Here is a 20,183-nt window from a genome sequence, read left to right on the forward strand (position 1 = left end):
GGTCAGTTCAAGGGGAAATGGCCGCACTATCCACGAGTCCAGCTTGCTGGCAACAGGCTGGACTTTGTGACGACGATAAAGTACTTGGGGGTCATGTTGGATGAGCGTCTAACGTACATCTCGCATGTAACCTATGTAACTAAGAAAGCGACGGAGGTGTTTCACAAGCTGAGGAAACTATCACCTAGTGAGGGGGGCTTGTCCTTCCGAACAATGATGGTGTTGTACCGTAGCGTCTTCCTCCCAGTTGTGACGTATGGGGCTGTAGTGTGGTCACAGCGGGCTACCCAGGCCCACGTGAAGAGGAGGCTGCTCTCGGCTCAAAGAGCGGCCCTCTTGGCGGTAACCAAGGCGTACGCCACTGTGGCTAGTGAGGCTTTGCCAGTCCTGGCTGGGGTAGCTCCCCTGGATATTGTGGTGATGGAGCATGGGGCGTTAGCTCGCCTCAGGGTCCAAAAGGAGATGACCGATGCACGAGTACATCTAGTGCGGGAACACAGTCTTGCGGCGTGGCAGTTCAGATGGGACACATCGGAGAGAGGGCGGCACACCTACGCGGTGTTACCATCTGTGTGGAGTCGCGTGCGGGCTGGGTTCCTCGAGGTTTCCCATGCGCTTGCGCAGATCCTAACGGGTCATGGGAACTTCAGGGCGAGTCTGCACCGGTTTGGGCTGGTGGACACACCACTCTGCTTGTACTGCCATGAGAACGATGACGTACACCATGTTCTGACCAACTGTGGGAAGATGGAGGACCTACGGGAACAACTACGCTTCCAGGTTGGGCTCCTGGAGGGTGCAATGACACTGCCACAAATGCTTCTGCAAAAGAGCACAGCGGCCCTAGTGGGAGCATTTGCCCGAAAAGTGGTCCGCCGGTTGAGTGCAGCAGAAATGCTGCTGACGCCGAGACCCCCGGATGGCTGACCCAGCTGCAGTGGGCGGGGTGACTCGCCTCCTGCTGGCGATGGCACGGATGCATAGGTACAGGGGGTCCAGAGGAAGGGATGTTAACCCTGGATTGGTACCAATGATTGCACGGGACGACCCCGCTTTGGCTCAAGGCTAAGCGGGAATCCTCCCTAGATGTCTATGAAACGCGGTAGTGGAGACATTCGGATGGTGGGAAGACCGCCTCCGACGAGGTTGTGGAATATGTGGTTGGGACCAGTACACTTGCCTACGTTCCGGCGGAAGCAATTGGGAACCCTCTCGACCCGCACAATGGTGCAACATCGGCCACGGCCTGATCCTATTGATTTGAGCCTCAGCCGGTGGTGGGTGCCTGTGAATCTCCCGACTTGGGGTGGCGTAGTTCACCACCTCAGAATGGGTTAATGCGGGTGGCGCCCCGGTGCATACGCGGATTACTTAAAAGACAAGACCAACAGTCTAAAGAATCTGTAAGTGCACATGGGCAACCAAGATTGTCCATGTGTACCTGAGAAACCTGTCTGGCGTCAGCCGGGCAGGTGGAGGGGCGTGCTTTCAAGCAACACGGATCCTTGAGATAGGCAACAAGTTTGTGTCGAAGCTTTGATAGGCCTATTCTAACACGTCTATCAGCTGTTCCCTGATTCTACCTTTGAGGTGCAGGTACAGGGAGGGAGGAGGTGCGGAAAGCCGGACATGTTCCGGAAAACATGGTGTTTGAAAGTGTCGGTGCGCCCCGCCGATTCAGCGGGCACGAAGCCTGTCGTGTCACCACGCTGCTTGACCCCTGGTGTCGGGACCGCCACTCGCTCCTCCCGGGACTCCATGGCGGGGCTCCCGGACTCCTGGTCAGGACAGGTCCCTGGACAGCGCCTCCGGACACTCGCTCCTTCCGGGCGAGTGAGTTGCGGGCGTCGCACCTTCTTCTTCCATCGGCTCGCTGCAGCGACCAGCAGACCACTCGTCCCGTTCGGCCCGGCACCCAGAGTCTCTCGCAGGTTCGCTGGCGTCTCCTCTGCTGTCTCGCGCTGCGTCGCGTCCGGGTGCTGCGCGGAGGCTGCGGCGTCGCAGCGTGACGACGCTCTGCGGTGGCGTCTTCCAGTCCACGCGCACTCGGCCAGTCCGGTCTGACGTCACTCGCCGAACAACACGCCGCGCAGTGTTCCCCTTTCGAACCGCCCGGCTCGCCGCCTGAGTGACACGGCCCAGGTTACACTAGGCGACACTTCCCATGAGCGACAAAGTAACGAGCGTACGCCCCTCTACATAACATTGTAACAATTTAAATTAAACCACCCTAGGATTCCTTTCAAATCAATTTCTGAACAAATGGGATGTCACCTGTAGACTGGCTTAAAAGGTTTGGTACCTATTTGAATTATACTTGAGGACAAGCTTAGATATCTATCAACAAGTTTGATTCACGTGTCTCAACAAGCCGTTATTGCATTGCGTTGGCTTAGTTTAGTACATTCTAATTAAAGATAATGTATGAAACGCTGGAAATAGAAACTCTACGCATACAAAAACGATATCCAGTGACGTAAAATAACTTAATAAAAACGTTTTCTTCGTGTTCAGGCCCAGGTTGTAACAAAGTATTTTCATTTACTTGTGAATAAAACACATTGCTCTTGAAATACCTGCATGTCCATAGACGTGGGTTTGTTAATACATCCTGTACAATATAAAGTAAGACTTTTTGAAAATGTGATTCATTTAACATTCAGATTTTGACACGGTAATATTGAAATGTAATTTTAAATAAACAAATACAGAATGGCGTAGCAACACTCGACTTCATCACGTATTTTTTTAATTTATAATCTTACTCAGCTGTCTTGTCTGAATGTTCACTGAATAACAAAAAACGTTTCACCGTACCGGTCTTGAAAAGAGTGAAGATAGTCTAATTCGTTTACGTAATAGTTCGGCATCTTCTTTGTTCATTTTCGAAATATTTTAAGTTTATGACAATCTCTTGGCATAATTTTTTTATCTTAAGTTTAAATTTTTTTTTAAATTAAGACCCATTTTACATAAAATAATATTCTGTATGTGCCTCTGAGCCATTATTTCGACATTGTTCTTCTACTCTGTTCAAGGTAAGGTGAAACTTTTATGATAGGTTCTTCAGCGAAAATTCAGACTTGGACAACCGAATAATACTTATCATAGAATTAAAGTAAATTATATTTTATATGATTAACTAGTCTGATGCTACAGCAATCAGTCTTGTGTTTACTAGAACACAATATTAAGCTAACAAACTCTGACTGTTCAATGAATCATACGTCAAAACGTCTCACCTTATATTGAAAAGAGTGTAATATATAAATTCATGCCTACGGACATGATGTAGTTCAAGAGCAATAGACCGGCAGAGAAAGGGGTGATCGGAAACCGCAAGGAAGTTTGTTTGTGTAACTTTGTTTACACAAGTGTTTGGAAATTATTGATATCAGTTTATGTGTTGATTTATGTGAAATAGATTAAGAATTTTAGAAAAAATAAAATGAATACATATATTGTTTTCTAGCAATTTCGTACAAGTCAGCATGACGTCAGTGTCAGGTGACGTAAAAAGTCAAATGGAGACAAAAGAAGCCATTGACATTGCTTCCAAATTCGATCAGTTATTCGTGGATCATGTAATAAATAACATTATTTTGACCAACACTCCAGATGTTTAGGTACGTGATAATGTGTGCATCCTACACGCAATATCAACACACCGTCGTGTTTCCAGTAGACATTCTGCATCGGTGGCGATTTCTTGGCGCATCAGCGACCCTTATTCCGAGCATTATGGCTGTTTCTAAGGGACTTCAGCGACGTGAGAGAGTGAGAAGGGGGGGGGAGAGGGGGTAAGAGGAGGGGCAAAGCATGCAACCCTCCGAGATAAATATACATTTGCGAGTGGCAGTTTTCGCCCTCCTTACTCTCCCCGAAATGTCCCCAGAGGAACCATTTCTTACTGGCTTTTAAACCTATTTTCCAAATTGAGAGTTTCGATCTTTCGGAGAAGGGGAGGGGGGGGAAGGGGGAAAACGTTGAGGGGCGAGAGTGGGGGAGTTGAAGGATCGTAAAACTAAAAGCATGTTCTTTTCATTCTGGAGACATTGTCTTATCGATTGTTACATGTGCTTCTGGGCTTATGCGAAGTGGTATTTCTGGGAAGGAAAAGTGGAGGATCGTCAATGCCCCAGCTATATCCTTTTGCACGGCTCATCAAATCCGGTTGTGAGAAGCATGAACAGGAGGAAGGAAAGTCTGATGATAAGTGGGTTATAAAACAAAACAATTTTTTTATAAAAAAATAATCAATTTACCTATTTTTATTTAGCCTAGAAACGTTTTGTGATAATGTGACTGTTAATTGCTAAATTAAAAATTGAACATATTACATAGACTAAAATGGTACTAATTTTATTCACGATGCAGAACAGCGTATGTGTATATTTTTTGTGCTCTAAAACTAAAATAATACTTAAGTATTAAAGAAGCGTTAAGAAAGCATGCCTACTTTTGGATGTAATTATTACGTAACACTAAATCATCAGCATGCATATTTATTTAAGTTTTCTTAAGTAGATTTTACGTTTCCTAAAACAATTTATACAACTTATATTACACTGAAAATATTTTTGTAAATATAACTGAATTAATCCTGTTAAATATTTAGATATTCGTAAGTTTTTACATTTACATTAAAAGAAAACTGCATCGCTACAAAAAAATTGTTTGCAATAATACTGGGTTCGGATTATTTCTCTGGAATTTATGCGTGTGTTGTCCCACAAGGCTTTGTGTTGTGTTAGATTAAATTATTTGCAAACCGTTCCCTGAATAGCTATCCAGTGCTGTGCAAATAATTACACACAATAAAACCAAATATAATCCAATGGTTGAATATTCGCTTACAATTTCAATGGTTTAAAAAAAAAAGGCTTGTATAAAATATCAATAAAATTTAATACTATGCACCAATTTTTGTAAGCGCTACAAGAAATATTCAGTATTAGTTCCGAACACGGATTACATACACGCAAATAAACATAGTAATGTGTTGTACAAATTAACACTATTGTTTCTGTAGTATTACAAACTATTTCTTGCAACTGGTTTCCAAAGTAATATTTTTTTAAAAGACAAAAAAATTTATGTACGGACAGTAAAAGTTGGCAAGTAGAATTCAAATAGAACCTTTTTTTTTCAGTTTTTTGTTACAAGTATTTAATAAAAATTCTGCATTTTTTAAATATTAAGTTTTTTATGAAATGCTGATGAAACTGGAAAGGTCTTATACTTAATATCGTGTTCTCTGGCGTTGATAAAAACGACATATGTTAGTATTCTAAGAACTAAACTCCGTCCTACAGTTTCACCCCCCCCCCCCCCCCCGTCTGGTATATATTAATAAGATGTTGTAATATAGATAGCCTAATTATATTTATATAGTATTATATATTAAATATTTAAATAATATTAATATAGAATTAATAATAACATATTTAATAATAAAATAATAATTTATAAATATTTACATTATAATATCTTAATATATATGATAATATACTTTAATGTATGATTAGTAGAAGCTAAACATTCGATCGTAAATAACATAACTTCATGGAATTTAAAAAACAATCACCTATTCTCCACTTGGATGCGATAACCTGCAACGCATGTCACACACTTGAGCTCCGACAAGAGCTGTTATGTTAGGTTACACCGTAAAAAAAAATTGTTCTTGTACAAGGACAGTCCTTGGAAACTCAGTTGCCAGTGATACCACTTGTAAAATTGCAAGGCTTTGTACTATTAGCAATTTTAGACAGCTGTTTGCAGTTTTCTAAGTAATATTGATGGCAACTGTGTTTCCAAGGATATTCCTTGTGAAAAGTACAGAAACATTTTCAGTGAATAAGGCTCGACCCCGCGTTGATAACTTCATTTTTCTGACATTTGTTTGGTTAAATGGCTATTCCTTTAAATTCGTCTCCATACCTCTCTTGCATTTAATATATGCATACCTATTAATATTATATAACTAACTAGCTGCCCGACCCGGCTTCGCACGGCCATACTAATGGAAAAAAATTAAGCCACATCTCCCATTTACAGTAATGGTAAACAAAAAAAAATTCAGTGAAAATTTATTACAATGCTGTATAATGTACCGGAGAGAAAATGAATAGCATCGATGGTTTCCCGACTCGTGCACGCAACGTACAACTGATGTACCCGTACTTCGCTACGGCAGTCTACAGGCAGATCACTCTTGCGCCGCTCTTTATACATGCCCCTCCTTGTGGGTACGCCACTGCCGTGCGATGCCCGTTGCCATGGAGACGCAGAAGGCATGAACAATGCAAAATCCTGTTCTCATGCAGACAAAGTACCCACTGTTGCCTGGTTTTAACCACCCATTGGGATCTAATTTTCGGAAAATGTCCTCCTGCGTAACATAAGGAACATTATTACCGTGAAGTTTCAAGTCTGTAAAATATATATACTTGAAAAAAAGGGCAATAAAAAACAAATTAAACACAGAGAGAGGAAAAAAACAATAGTTTAGGTTTGCGATTTAAAGTGATAAAAAGTATTTAAATACTAATTGAATTCTTATGGGGGTACTGATTGCTTCGTTGTTAATATCACACGGGCGTTTTTTACTTGTATGGGAAAATTAAGAATGATAAGGCATCTAGTGCGTGGCAACAATGTTATAGACAATAGGAAATAAACTTCTAGCACCTGCGGCATTAACACACACTTCGTACGTGTACTGCGTGTTGTATCTAACCCCCTTTCAACGCATTTGATTCTAAATTGGACTTTTAGTAAGGATCCCAAATGTTATTGATAATATAATATAGTATATAGCCTTCCTCGATAAATGTACTATCCAACACTGAAATAATTTTTCAAATCGGACCAGTGGTTCTTGAGATTAGCGCGTTCAAACAAACAAACAATCTCTTCAGCTTTATAATATTAGAATAGATTAAAACCCTCATTAAGTTCCTTCTCGCTCTATCTTCAATACACCTTTTAAGAAAAAAAAATTACGTTACGAGACTTCAATATCTTCAGAAAAAATTATTTCGAAAATGGTTTTACTTATAGGAAAAACGTTTTTTTGCACTATTCATCTGTAGTAACTTTGAAAAAGAATCTTGAAGTTAGTAGCCCTGGCGAAATTAGTCAAGATACAAAAATTATAATGAATATTTTCCTGACAATTTACAGACTATTGGTACTACACTACTATAAAGCTAGGGTCGACCAGTCTCCAACAAATACTCATGATTGCGTAAAACTATGTATTAGTACCTACACCTTAACAGATGTGTAAACTGATATACACGTAAACCAAAACAAATCAATTAAAACTGTTATGAAAATAATAAATCCAAACTCAATATAAGAACCTACATAAATAAAATGACAACTGATAAACAGTACAAACTCTTAAATAACCAGGAATATTCAATTTTATGTTCTGTATTTATAATATTACAATTTTCCAAATAAATACTAAGTTTCAGAAATATTATTACTAACATATACATAATGATCTGAAAATCAAATTAATCGTATAAAATATTTAGAAAAATTTGTATTCATGCATTGTAAAATTGATATTTGTCAAGTTGTCTGATGAAAAAATGTTTTTAACTAGTTGAAGAAAAAAAGTAGTTTTAATGTTTTCAGCTTTTATGAATGGTCTTTGACTTAAAAAACTTAAATTAGGTTTAGATTTTCTGCAATACCCAAGTATTAGATGTGTGTTATGTATTCATAAAATTTTCGCTTTTTTTTATTAATTATTTTCTAAGTTTGGCAACTTTAAAGCGCGTTTCATAAAAATAATGACAGTTAACGTTAGAAGTTATTGGTAAGGTATACAGAATGCTGACTACAAACTATATAGGCCTACACTCCAAACTGCACTCTGAGAGTGACGCTGTCTGTAGCAGCTTATAGTTGTTTTAGTAAATTCAGATAAAATTGAACCCCCCCACCACCACCGGCGATGTCGCAGCTTTCACGGAGCTATTCCTCGGCACGGATTAACCACGCGGCAATGAACGATATCAGAAGATGTGATGATCCGGAAAGAGACAAAACTATAGGTACCTAGGCTATATATTTTTTTTCTATACAAACGGTATCCCCGAATCCTGTGGGAACTTTTTTTTTTTCAGGCAACGGTGCCAAGAGCGGGGATTACATTTGTCACCAGAAGTGGTGCGAAGGGGGGAGAAAAAAAATGAAAGGTTAGAAATATAAGGATGGCAACAGTGTTAAGAGGACAATGGAGGTTTTTTTTATTTTTTTGCAGGGGCTCCTGAACACACTTGGCCTGACCGAAATCCAAGGGACAAGGCCAATGTTGTCGGTGCGGCGTGGAAGGATTTAGGAGGAGTTGGGGGGAAGGGGGGGGGGGGGCAGGTTTTGGGGGCAAGGATGCCCGCGAAATCCGCTCGTCATGTGCGCGAGCGGGGCACTCACCCCTTCCGCCGGGGACGCCAGACAGTGATTTACCGTCGAGGAACTTCGAGTCTAGGGTGGTCCGCGCGCGGAGAGAGGACCTGGTGCGCAGACTCTATGTTAGTCTACACGGTAAAAAAATATATATATGAGTGGCGGCCAGTTCGCACTCAAACTATCCTTGGCTGATGGTCAAGTTTAAAAATGACCAAAAAAGGGGCAAGGTCAACGGTCTGCTAACAAGTAGTGTCTACCCCTGGGATCTTATTTCAGCAGTAAAACTGTTATTACGACATAAAATTATATTGTTGTAGAATGTTATAACTATCAAATCCCTATAGGGAAAAAAACGAGTAAACTTTACTTATACTTTTCTTCCCCCTGGCAGCCTAGAAATCACTTGAACGATAAAACATACTACTAAATACACAGAAAATATTTTTTCTGTACTTTTACAAATGATTCCTTTGGAAACCTGTTGACAAAAAATAGTTTTTAAAACTACAAGAAAGATATTGTAAAATTGTGCCACACATGGCTATGGTTATTTTTGCAAATATGAAATAGCTTTTCAGAGACAAACCTGAGGATTTCTTAAGAAAATTGATGCGTAATTTTATATTTGAATCGCTGTTTCTTTCAAGAATATATATATAATATATATTTAAATAACGGTAAAATATCCGAATTTCCAATAATTTGAATTTTTTTTTTTACTACGCTTATAAATGTGCGCAGTTAATAGTGGAAAGCTATTCAGGTAAAGATTTACAAATAACTTTGACTATTGGAGGTAGCCTACTGGGTCAACAGAAAGCATGAATACTCGTGTAAGAATCTGAACCCAGTATTAATGCGAATGCTCTTTTGTAGTGATACAGTTGTTTTCACGTAAATGTACAAATTTACAATTATTTGTTATTTTACGTGAATATTTCTGATCTTTTACAAAAAAAAATTGCAGTGTATTTCACTTGAAAGGTGAAAATGAACAATGAAGTAAAACTACGGAAGTTCACAATGATAACAAACATGGAGAGAAAAACCTGCAAATAGTCTTACAATTGTGACTCTCAACGTTTTATTCGTTAATCCCCCGTTTCCTTCCTCTCCTACATCGAGTGCACCACACATGAGCGTTTCATTTTTCGTTTTTGTTACGCTCTGTTGATTCATCGCCTTAACTTACTACCGGCTGTAAAGAAGCTTAACTTTTCAAAAGTTATTACGTTTTACGAGGAAATATTTTGGAAACCAGTTTTCAAACTATTTTACTGTAATAATGTTAAAAGTGTGCTTAAATGGTATTTATTGTCCTTTTTTTATAACACTCTGCTGTGCACTGTTAAAAATTACATTATATTCACGGACTTTTCAACGAAGAATTCATCTCAAATATACAAAGAGTTCTTCGTAATTTCATATAACTGGATCTTCGTAGAATCAAGCCATATTTAAAATTCAGAATCCAAATTGAGTGGAATACTGTTCTGTTTTCAGACTGTCTAAAGGCATTAGGCCAAGACGTTTTCATGAAAAAAAGCTGCATATACTTTGAATATGTGAGCCATCTAGTGGAGTGTCGATGGGTCGGATACTTGGCGGTAATTAAGATAGCCTATCAGATTTATACAGTGATTCTTAAAAGAAAAATTACCGTTTTAATAATTTGTATCCACCCAAGCTAAGCTAGTGTAGATAGACAACGCATCGTTAGGACGTGTATTTTTCGCGAATAAATCTGATCGCGCTAGCGATTGTGTCCTTATCATTGGTGGCCGTGTTGCAAGAGAAGCCATTGCCCTGTTTTGGCCTGACCATTCAGGACGCGTTTTCTTCCGCACCGGATGGCTGTGATTCGCGAGCCTGCAGTGGACATGAAACTGAAATGAAAAACCAATCACGAAACGCTGTTGGTGCTACGGACAGCTGGTCTCGAGTTCTTTTCGCGAAAGATACACGGTCCTGCGTATAGAGCTGGAACCCGTGAGGCCAGCCTCGGCGGTGAAGTATTAACGGGCGAATGCCCCTCTAATGACGTCATCATTCACCCGCGCGGTTCTCGCGAATGAGGGAAGGGGGTGGAGTGGCGGAGGGACTAATGAACGGGTTTCCTCCGGCCGCAGCCAGCGCTGCAAGGGCGCGACGCGGCGTCCGCGCGAACTAGCGCCGCCAGTGGGCGTCGGGACGCGGTCGCGTGCGGGCGGGTCGGAGGCTCGACTTCCGGTCGCGGTCGACGGTCGCGGCCGACCCTTTTCGAGAGATCGATATCTTCTCCTCTCCCCTCCCGCGTGGTTGCGAAGGAGGAAGGGGAGGGGGGGTGGACGCACGGAAGGGGAAGGGCTGACCAACTGGACGGCGGCTACTCGTTGTCCGGCGGCGCGCATGCGCCTGTGGGTTGCGCCCCCTTTCGCCCCTTCGCCCTCAGGAAGCATCTAGCAGAGGGAGGAGAGGGGAGGCTGAGCTCGGCAGGTTTTTATGGCGAGCAACCCCTCCCCTTCCGGACCGCCGGCCAGGGGACGTCGAAACCAATACCAGCCACGGTGAGAGACACAACGGCACAACTACTTTTGTTTGCGATTACCTGTTCCGTTGGCGAGCGCAATTCAGCATCGAGCCGCGTGATGGATATATAAAGAAAAAAAAAGAAAAACGTTCAATAGCGAAATTTTCAAATGCTCGTTTATAAACTATGCAACACGGAAAAACGCAAATCAAAGCTTCTTCCAACTTTCAACCTCTTATACCTTCCATATTTGAAGAGAAGTGTTCCGAAATGTTTTCAAGACGCAGACGTTATTTGCATGCAAGACCGCTACGTTGTTTTTATTATTTATATTACGTTTTCCCTTGTTAATATTTTGCATATTAAAGAAAACACATTTAAATCAAATTAATTATTTTTTATATGTTTTCACGATAAACATGAATTAACAAAAGAAGCCCGGGAAAGAAATTTGTTTTACGATTTCAAGTTGTAGAGTTGGTGATTAGCTTCTTTCGTATTTTATAAATGAACGTGGCTGTCGTGCATTTTTCTTTGCGTCATTCGTCATTAAATTCCTTGCAAATTATGAAAAAATAAAAGAATTATAACTAAATTTTAAACATTCTAAAGCTGGACTACAAATTTTTATTTTGTAACTGAGAAACATTTGGTACGTGAAATTGCGTTTTTATATTATATAATATTTATAATTATATTTATAATAATATATATATATATATATATCATTTTACGTTCACCATGCCACTGAAAGAAACTGTATGATGTATACGAATAACGAAGAAGTAACGAAGTAGTTGGAAAAATAAATATATGTTGTATTAGGTATAAGGAAGTTATAGATTTACGGCCTGTGTATTAATACATAGACATATTGTAAACGTATGTGATTATATAAATATGTATTGTGTATTTATGTCTATAAATGTAATGCCACAAGACGTAACGGCCGAACTGAACGTAGAAAGAAAAAGCGTGGTGATATTGTGAAAAATGCAACACTTTATAGTCTATCAGCTTTCAAGTCTTCATTACGTTTTTGAGTCAACGTTTTAAGACCTTTCTTTGATTTAATATCGGAAATTTAAATTTTTACTAAAGTGTATTTTGATATGAAACCTGTTTTTGTAAGATTATTTTTAATTTTGTGTAGCTATGTCCAATTCTTATGTACGTGTAAATATGCACATGCGTACGTAATGAGTAGAGACCTGCAAAGTTCGCGCATTAATTTCGTGATATGCTACAATTCAAATAATTATATCATAGCGTTGCTTCTACCACTGGTTCACTGTTAATCTGGATTAATGAGGGCCAATTAGAGACCCTCGCTCAAAGAAGTGTCGAATCACAGGCCACCCAGTCGAGACGACTCACAAGTCAGCAGCCAATGAACAGGTGGCATTTGCCCGAGTGTGTAGAGTGTAGTAGAGTCTATCCTGGAGGTCATTGAACCCGCGAATTTTGCAGGTCTCTAGTAATGAGTCCTTGTCATAGACTCGTACGTATGAAAACCTATCTCTGTGTATTAAAATGTACGGTACACAATATCACCACAAAAAATAACGTAGAATTCAGTGAGACTAATATTTAAAACCTCAGTTGTAGTGTAACAAATTTAACCGTACACAAAGGTAATACAGACAGTTTTACAAGGACGCAAATCTTTGGGATTCTCAAGGGGGGGGGGGGGGGGAGGGTCTTACACGAAGGGTCAACCGACACGTCATATATGTATGCGGTACTTGTATGTTTTGAACTGCCCCATATTTTGGCCTTCATGCATGCAATAAGTAGAAAACTTTATAATAGACAGAAAGTGTTCCATAAGACATAGTTTTGACATTAAACCCGTTTCATAGTTACGCTTTTGCAAGTGCACGCAGCCCCCCCCCCCCCCCCCCTCAGTGAGGGGCTTCTTAATTCCTGGGGGGGCGATAACCGGGAAACCGCCCCCCCCCCCCCGCGATCATCGTCTATGCTCTTTTACACGCATAAATACACTTTAAGTTACGTAATAATTTAAGGCAACATAGGCTACTGACATTATATCAGTTGTATTTGTTTTCAAAACTATAAATGTAATTTATGTATATGGGTAATATACATACGATATACATACATACTTAAGCGTTATTTATCATGTGAAACAAAAGCGGGACATATTACCGTGACCGTAGGACACAACTTTTTTTTTTAAACGTTCTCTCACAGTCTGTTAAATATCAAGATATATATTATTATTTTTACGTCATCAACAATAAAGTACGTAATATTTGCAGTCAGAATGATAATCAGGGGTTTGTAAGCATGTAATCTTCCTAAGACTACTGGTTTTCGATTAACTGTAGGAAGTGATTACTTTTCTCCGTATAAAAACTTTATTTATCCACGAAACTCGTAAAATTTATAGTCAAGCAATATAATTATCGTCCACAGATTACGATTTATAACAGTTTTGTGTTCTCTTGAATACTTATTTACGTGTATTCGACTTGGAGTCACTGTACCATAGGAGTTTTGCAAGCTTGCCTGCCTTTAAGAGTTACATTTACAAACACATACGTAAATCACTCCTATGTAAGATATTGTGTAATATTTCCCTACATATCAGACAACTTGACTTCCAGACCAGTACTACTCTATTTTAAAACAACGGATTCCTAGTTATATTTTATAATAAGCTGCATTATATAGCAGCGTCACACAATATGGACACCAACCTGGAAGTAACTTTTTTTAAATTAAATACCATTTCATTCAAATTGCAGGTAACAATACCGACACCAGTGACGTAATTATTTGAATAAAATAAACAAAAGAAACACTCAGAAATTATTATCCAGTTAATGTCTGCACCAAAACAAATTTTAATGAAGAATTATTGATATATACGTAGGATATAAACTAAACAAAAATAGTTTATATCAATATTAAGCAGTATGTAAACAGACTTCCACCGATACACTTAAAACTTTGCTTATTCATAATAAAACATATAAGCATAACCATTAAGCTCTATTTTCGGACGTTATGTGGGTCAATATTGCACATTTGCAATGAAATAATTAAAAAAAAAATGCAACCAAATTAAAAGCCTCCTAAGTTGGCAAATTTGAAATTTCCTTGTTATTCTCACTTTAATATCCTTGTTACATAGTAGTTGAGCACATAATTATTAAATTCTATAATAACAAGGCGAAATAAATATTAAGTTAAAAAAATATATTTTTAAACCTGATATTGTTAAAAAGTTTACGAACTTTCTGAACATAAGGTCTATCGCACAAGTCTAGCTAGTTGGCTGTTTGAATTTTTTTGTAACATTTGCTAGTGATCCGAGTAAAAATTTCATAGTTACCGAATTTTATAAATAATTATAATTTATCATACTTTTAAAATGGTTGACATTTATTTAAAATTTAATATATCAACGTAAAAAAAATACTTTGCTAGACGATTGATTTTTTATTATTATTTGCAGTTTGTTCTGAGGTACCAGTAAAGTTTCTATGAATTTCAATTTCAGTTTTTTTAATAAAAATAATGTTTTTTAACGTGTTTTGTAATTGTAATATTAAATATAACAGTGATGTTTAATTTTAAATAAATTAATTAGTGTTTATGTATAAAGTGTCGTAATATATTGTTTATAATACCTATTCAACCTTTTAAAAATCCCTTATTTTATGACATACTATATTTAATGCTGTTTAATTATATTTATATCCATAATTTAGCCAATCTGTAGCTTCTGATTTCTATTAGTAAGTCAGAAAAAATAGTTTGTTTAAACGTTTTGTGTTTATAAATACATAAGCAAATTATTTTTTTATGATTAACTAATAATTATATTTACAACTGATGGTTGACAGTTTAGTAAATATTTTTTATTAATAAATAGAATCAGAAGGATCTGAAGGGTATTTATAGGTTACTTACGTAAAAAAAAAGCGAACTCCGTGTTGCCAACGCTTTAAGGAAAAGTTAGATGGTTTTAATTTTAAATGCAAAATCTATATGTCTCATATAACTTATCTCAAATTTTACAGTTGTTAAAAGAAGTACCATTGGTCTCCGTATCCTTCCGCCATTGTTGTTTTGGCATTATTTTTTGTGTTAGTTTTCTTTTTGTTTTCACTGATCGTAAATAAACATTATGCTATGCAAGTGACTTTTGGTATATGTGTACCACTGTTCTACTTTTTATAACCATCAAATGATCGAAAAAGGTACCCTACGAGACACAGACTATATAAATAAATTATTTATGTTAAATATTTTATACATTCAATTATTAATTCTTTCTAATACAAAAAATAACATAATAAGTTGTACAGTATTAAAGTAAAAAAATTAAAACCTAAATGTAACAAAGCCCTCATCCTGCGGAAATCTTTACTTTTCCATTGGATAGTGCGTTTACATACTTTCACGTTCATTTTGTTTTTATTTACTTAGCTTTACATATGCATTGACCCATCTAGACGTACAAATCCCATGTATCTCTGCGTGTACAACCTAATTCAGTAATCAATTTCTTGCATCAGAAAATATCGACTTGATGTAAGTTTTTGGACATAAAACAAAGATAACATCAGAAAATATCACTTAAATCAAATTGATAATAAGTATTCGTTCAGATCATTGCTTGGAAATAAAAGAAATTCCTACTTATACTAAGGAGCTACATACTTTACTGCAAAACAGCAGCCAACTCATAAAGTTTGTATGACCTATTTCGTTCTATACAAATAAACTCCTATGTTGTACATATTTTAGATTTTTACTCTAGTAAAATAATGCCACAGTTTTCATGGTTTTACTTGCATAGATAGAATCACATTCTAGATAGAAGGTAACTTTGTTAAAACACACTACAGAAGTTAATATCTGGTTTGAAATTAAATAAACCCACTTGGATAGCGTATTTAGAGGGATATATATGTATCTGGCTGCCAAATACAAAAAAAAAATATTTACACATTTTTTATATTGTCTATATTTTATGGTTTTATATATATTAATGTTTTTTTGTTTATTTTAGAGTGAAAATGTAGATACTAGTTAGGTATTTCACCGCTATATTTATGGATGTAATTCCTTTTCTGAATATTGTAGTCTAACGTTTAATAGAAATACATAGTAATTGTATTTTTATCTTAGAGCCAAGTAAACGGTAGGCTCACTGCTTGAAGCACCGCAAAGACACAGTGACCACGCAAGCAACAATTACCTAAAAAAAAAAGTATTGCCAGTTTCACCCTTAAAGCTACCAATCTTCTATACCTCATGCAGGCGAGTGAACCTAGCGTACATATGACCCTTCAATATTCCGTGTTATCATGTAGCATTCAACGACATATCATACTTAATATGAACCTAAGAACTTGAATGCAAGCCCAAAAATTAATCCACCATTTTGAGGCCCCTATATATATTTTTTTCGTAAATTGTAACCCTACCAAATACAGCGGAAATAAAATCATTTGTTAGTAGTCTAAAAAGTAATCTTATTAGATAAAACAAAAAATTCCTACTACAAATAAATCACTTGTGGACAGTACAATTTTATTCCACCATACATAGGTACCCACTTGACTGTGTGCATGATCACAAAATATTTTAGAGTACCACAAAAATATACTTATAGGTACATGCACAACTAAAACTTTACAAACATTATATTAATATCAGAGTAATTTTGAAACGTGAATAAAATAAAAAATATAACCTTTTTTCTGCTATAAATATTAAAATATAATATTCTGAACCAGATGTAAAGACGTGTAAAACATTGTCTTACCTCGCCAGACTGACTAACAAACTGTCAGCCAATTTGGCAGTGAAAACGTCCAAAAAATTCAATAAACATGTATATATATATTTTTTTTAAATGGTAATGTCGACAATAGCTATTAGGTTCGAACGCACTATATATCTGAATGCAATTTTTTTTTTCCTCGACATTCTTCGGACTGTAACAACAAATTCATGTTATGGAAATGCATTATATTTTTCCCCGAGATGTATTGTGCTGTCTGTGTTTATTAGAATGCAAAATGTAAATAATGTTAGTTGTTGGTTTCTCGACGTATTGCTCAACGTACTGTGGGCGAAAATCATCATGATTCAACTTGCAAATTTGTGCCAGTCTTTTAGCTCATTGGCCAGAAAGCTTGGTTTGCTGGTCCTAACGTCCCGTGTTGGATTTCCGAATTTTCCAGAACAGAACATTTTTGTCTTTGGCGTTCAAGAAATAGTGTTGCGTAGACGCAATTAAATTGGTATAATACCGTATTAGAGCCATAGTAGCCTCTTTGTTGGTATTTAAAATTTCAAAAAAAAAAAAAAATACAGTATCGACGTGTGCCCTTGTTGCTCGGAAATCAGCTCTCCATTTAGTTCTGGTAACAAGTTGCCATTGGTCATTCCAGACGAGTCCCCTACTCTCTCTCTGTCTCTCTCTCTCTCTCTCTCTCTCTCTCTCTCCCTCTCCCGTAACCCCCCACCCCTCTCCCGGAATACCGTCTTTTCCCCTACCTTCGCCCCGGAGGCACCTGAGGGAGAGCTGGCAGCTAGACCCTGGACCGCTATGACAATATGGCGAGGGGTGACCAGCGCGCATGCTCAGTGCGAGCTGATCAATTCCAGGGTCCGGCGCACGCACACATACACATACACATTTACCCTCTCCCTCCCCTACCTCCCCTTCATAACCTTCTCCCCTTCCCCCGCTCTAATGTTCCTCTGGACAAGCACCCACCTCACCACGCTCCATCCCGTGACCGGCAAAATGGAGCTGAGGAAACACAGAACACAGAAATTACACCTGTGCCCTTTGCAAGGACTGGGGGGTGAGAGAGGCCGCGGATAAGTAGTTCATGAGTATATTCTCGGGGATGATGGCTAACTACAGGTAGCTATGGCCGCTTATGACCAGACGCAAAATGCCCTGTGCAGAGATAGCTCCCGTTATTGCTAACCCACACAAGATCTACAGGTCCCACCCAAGGTTTAAGACCATCAGAAAAGTCCAGATGATAGAAGTTATTTATTAATTTTGGTAATTCTTAAAATTCTCGATACATTAAAATAGAGATCCAAAAAAATTGGCGGATTCATTTCGCGATAGGCTAAAATTCAAAATCACAAAATTCTACGTTGCTTTTGCTGATGGCTCATTGTTAATCTAGACGACTATGGGCCAAAAAGATTTATCGAATCGCAGGCAAATCAGCTGAGGCGACTCACAGGTCAGCAGCCAATGAACTAGTGATATTTGCCCGAGTGTACAGAGAACTGTATAGTACTATCTATATCCTGAAGGCCAGCGAAAATAACTAATTTTTCATACTAAACTAATTTGTTAAGAAAAACAAATTTATGAGTTTTTGAAAATATTTGTTATAGTAAAGGTGTTTTTAAAAGATTATTGTAATAATGAAGTTAGTATATAATTCAGTAGTTATTATTGGACAAAAATGTACATATAGAGTTTAAAAAGTAGGGCCTATCTCTCTCAAGAATACATTATGTTTAAAAATCTTCATTTGTAAAGAAACTTACTTAAACTAGTAACAGTTCATACAAAAATTTCTTACAGCATTAATAAATTGTTTTCGAAGTTAGATACATACTTATGCGTTAAAAGGTAGGTATTAAATAATAGTTTTGAAGATTAATTTATTTTGGTTAAGAAGCAATCTATACATTAACTTTAGAACCAAATATTACTAGCAATATACCTACTATTAAATTTTCTAATGGTCTTAAACTTTTGTTGGATTTAAACTTTACACTGAACAAAAAGTTATTCACTGGCCTGAGAAGCCTATTTTCCGTGACACATATGTTTTTTTTTTTTTAAATAAGTCAACAAATAATCCTTTCGTCTACATACGAGTAGAAAGACGGGGGCATTAAATTATTGATCAGTGTGATTTTTCAGTGCTGCCAAAATAAGTTATCAGCACTTAAAAGATAAGAACTATAAGTATATATATTTTGTTTGAAAATAATTTTTGATCTGGATTCTAAACATTCCACGCATATAGGAATTTGGTAAGGTGGTTTATAAGATGAATCAATTTCATGGGCAGCGTTTTTTTTTTTTTAACGCATACCTAACAAGTAGCTCAAGACATTTGAAAAACTTTATATTCTCCGAGTGTTTTAAAAATTTAAATAATAGTAATAAAACAGGTTACACAAAAGTATTAAAATTTATATTTTATCTACATTCTTATCAATAATATATTTTTTGTATACTTTGAAATAACTTTTTTAACCAAGACATCTTTTTAAAGATATTACATTAATTTTGATTTAAAAAAAAAAATAAAAATACTGATATGACAAGTGTAGCATGTAAGTTGGTCTTCAGCGGTCGTGGCGTTCAGAATACATAAATTCAATCGGAGGTTACTAAACAACAACCATCCATAGAAGGCGAAGTTGCCTCGGGTCGTTTGGTTTACTTTCTGTGTCATTGCTGCCAAATGAACAATGATTTTTTTTTTCATAAACGACTTTAAATAGAAAAAAAAATGTTTTAGTTACCATTAAATTTAAAAATTAGGCGTAAATAAATAAAATATAGTTAATGTATTTTATGTCATTATCTAACACATTATACTGAGTATTCATTGTAAATAACGTAACATTCAGCATACTTAAAAGATGAAATATTCTCTACATGGCTCCACAGGCAAATTCAATTTTTTTTTCAGAATATATTTATTGGGGGATCTGCATTTTTAATAAGAAACCATATATATCCCCATTTCACCGACGGACAAAATAACTTTCAAATAATTAATACTAATTTTAAAATTCATCCCAGTTTCGAATTCCGATTCATTCATTAAATATTCATTAAATTCATCAAAATAGGTAACGCCTGATGCCTTTCTCGATATCTCCTTTCTGTCACATTCTGTAGCAACCTCTCTGTCGACAGTTAGCTACCTATGTTAAGCCACAATGAGGCGGTAAAATAAACCTGTGACACGTTGGACACTGCTCACACGAGGTGTGGAGGCTAGCCCCGTTGTGTTTGGCTCGGGCGGGCCGGCGAACAAACAACACCCAAAACACTCAAAACAAAAAAAAATTCCTCCCCCCCCCCCTCCCCCTTCCAAGCACGGCTCACCGCTCCACCGTGCTGGATCGGTCGACAGCGAGGATGGAAGCAACTTATCTCGAGCTGCTCCAGAAATATCGACTCCATTGAGCACGGCAC

The sequence above is a fragment of the Bacillus rossius genome, chromosome 6 (assembly GCF_032445375.1).
Source record: "Bacillus rossius redtenbacheri isolate Brsri chromosome 6, Brsri_v3, whole genome shotgun sequence".
NCBI classification, from domain to species: Eukaryota; Metazoa; Arthropoda; class Insecta; order Phasmatodea; family Bacillidae; genus Bacillus; species Bacillus rossius.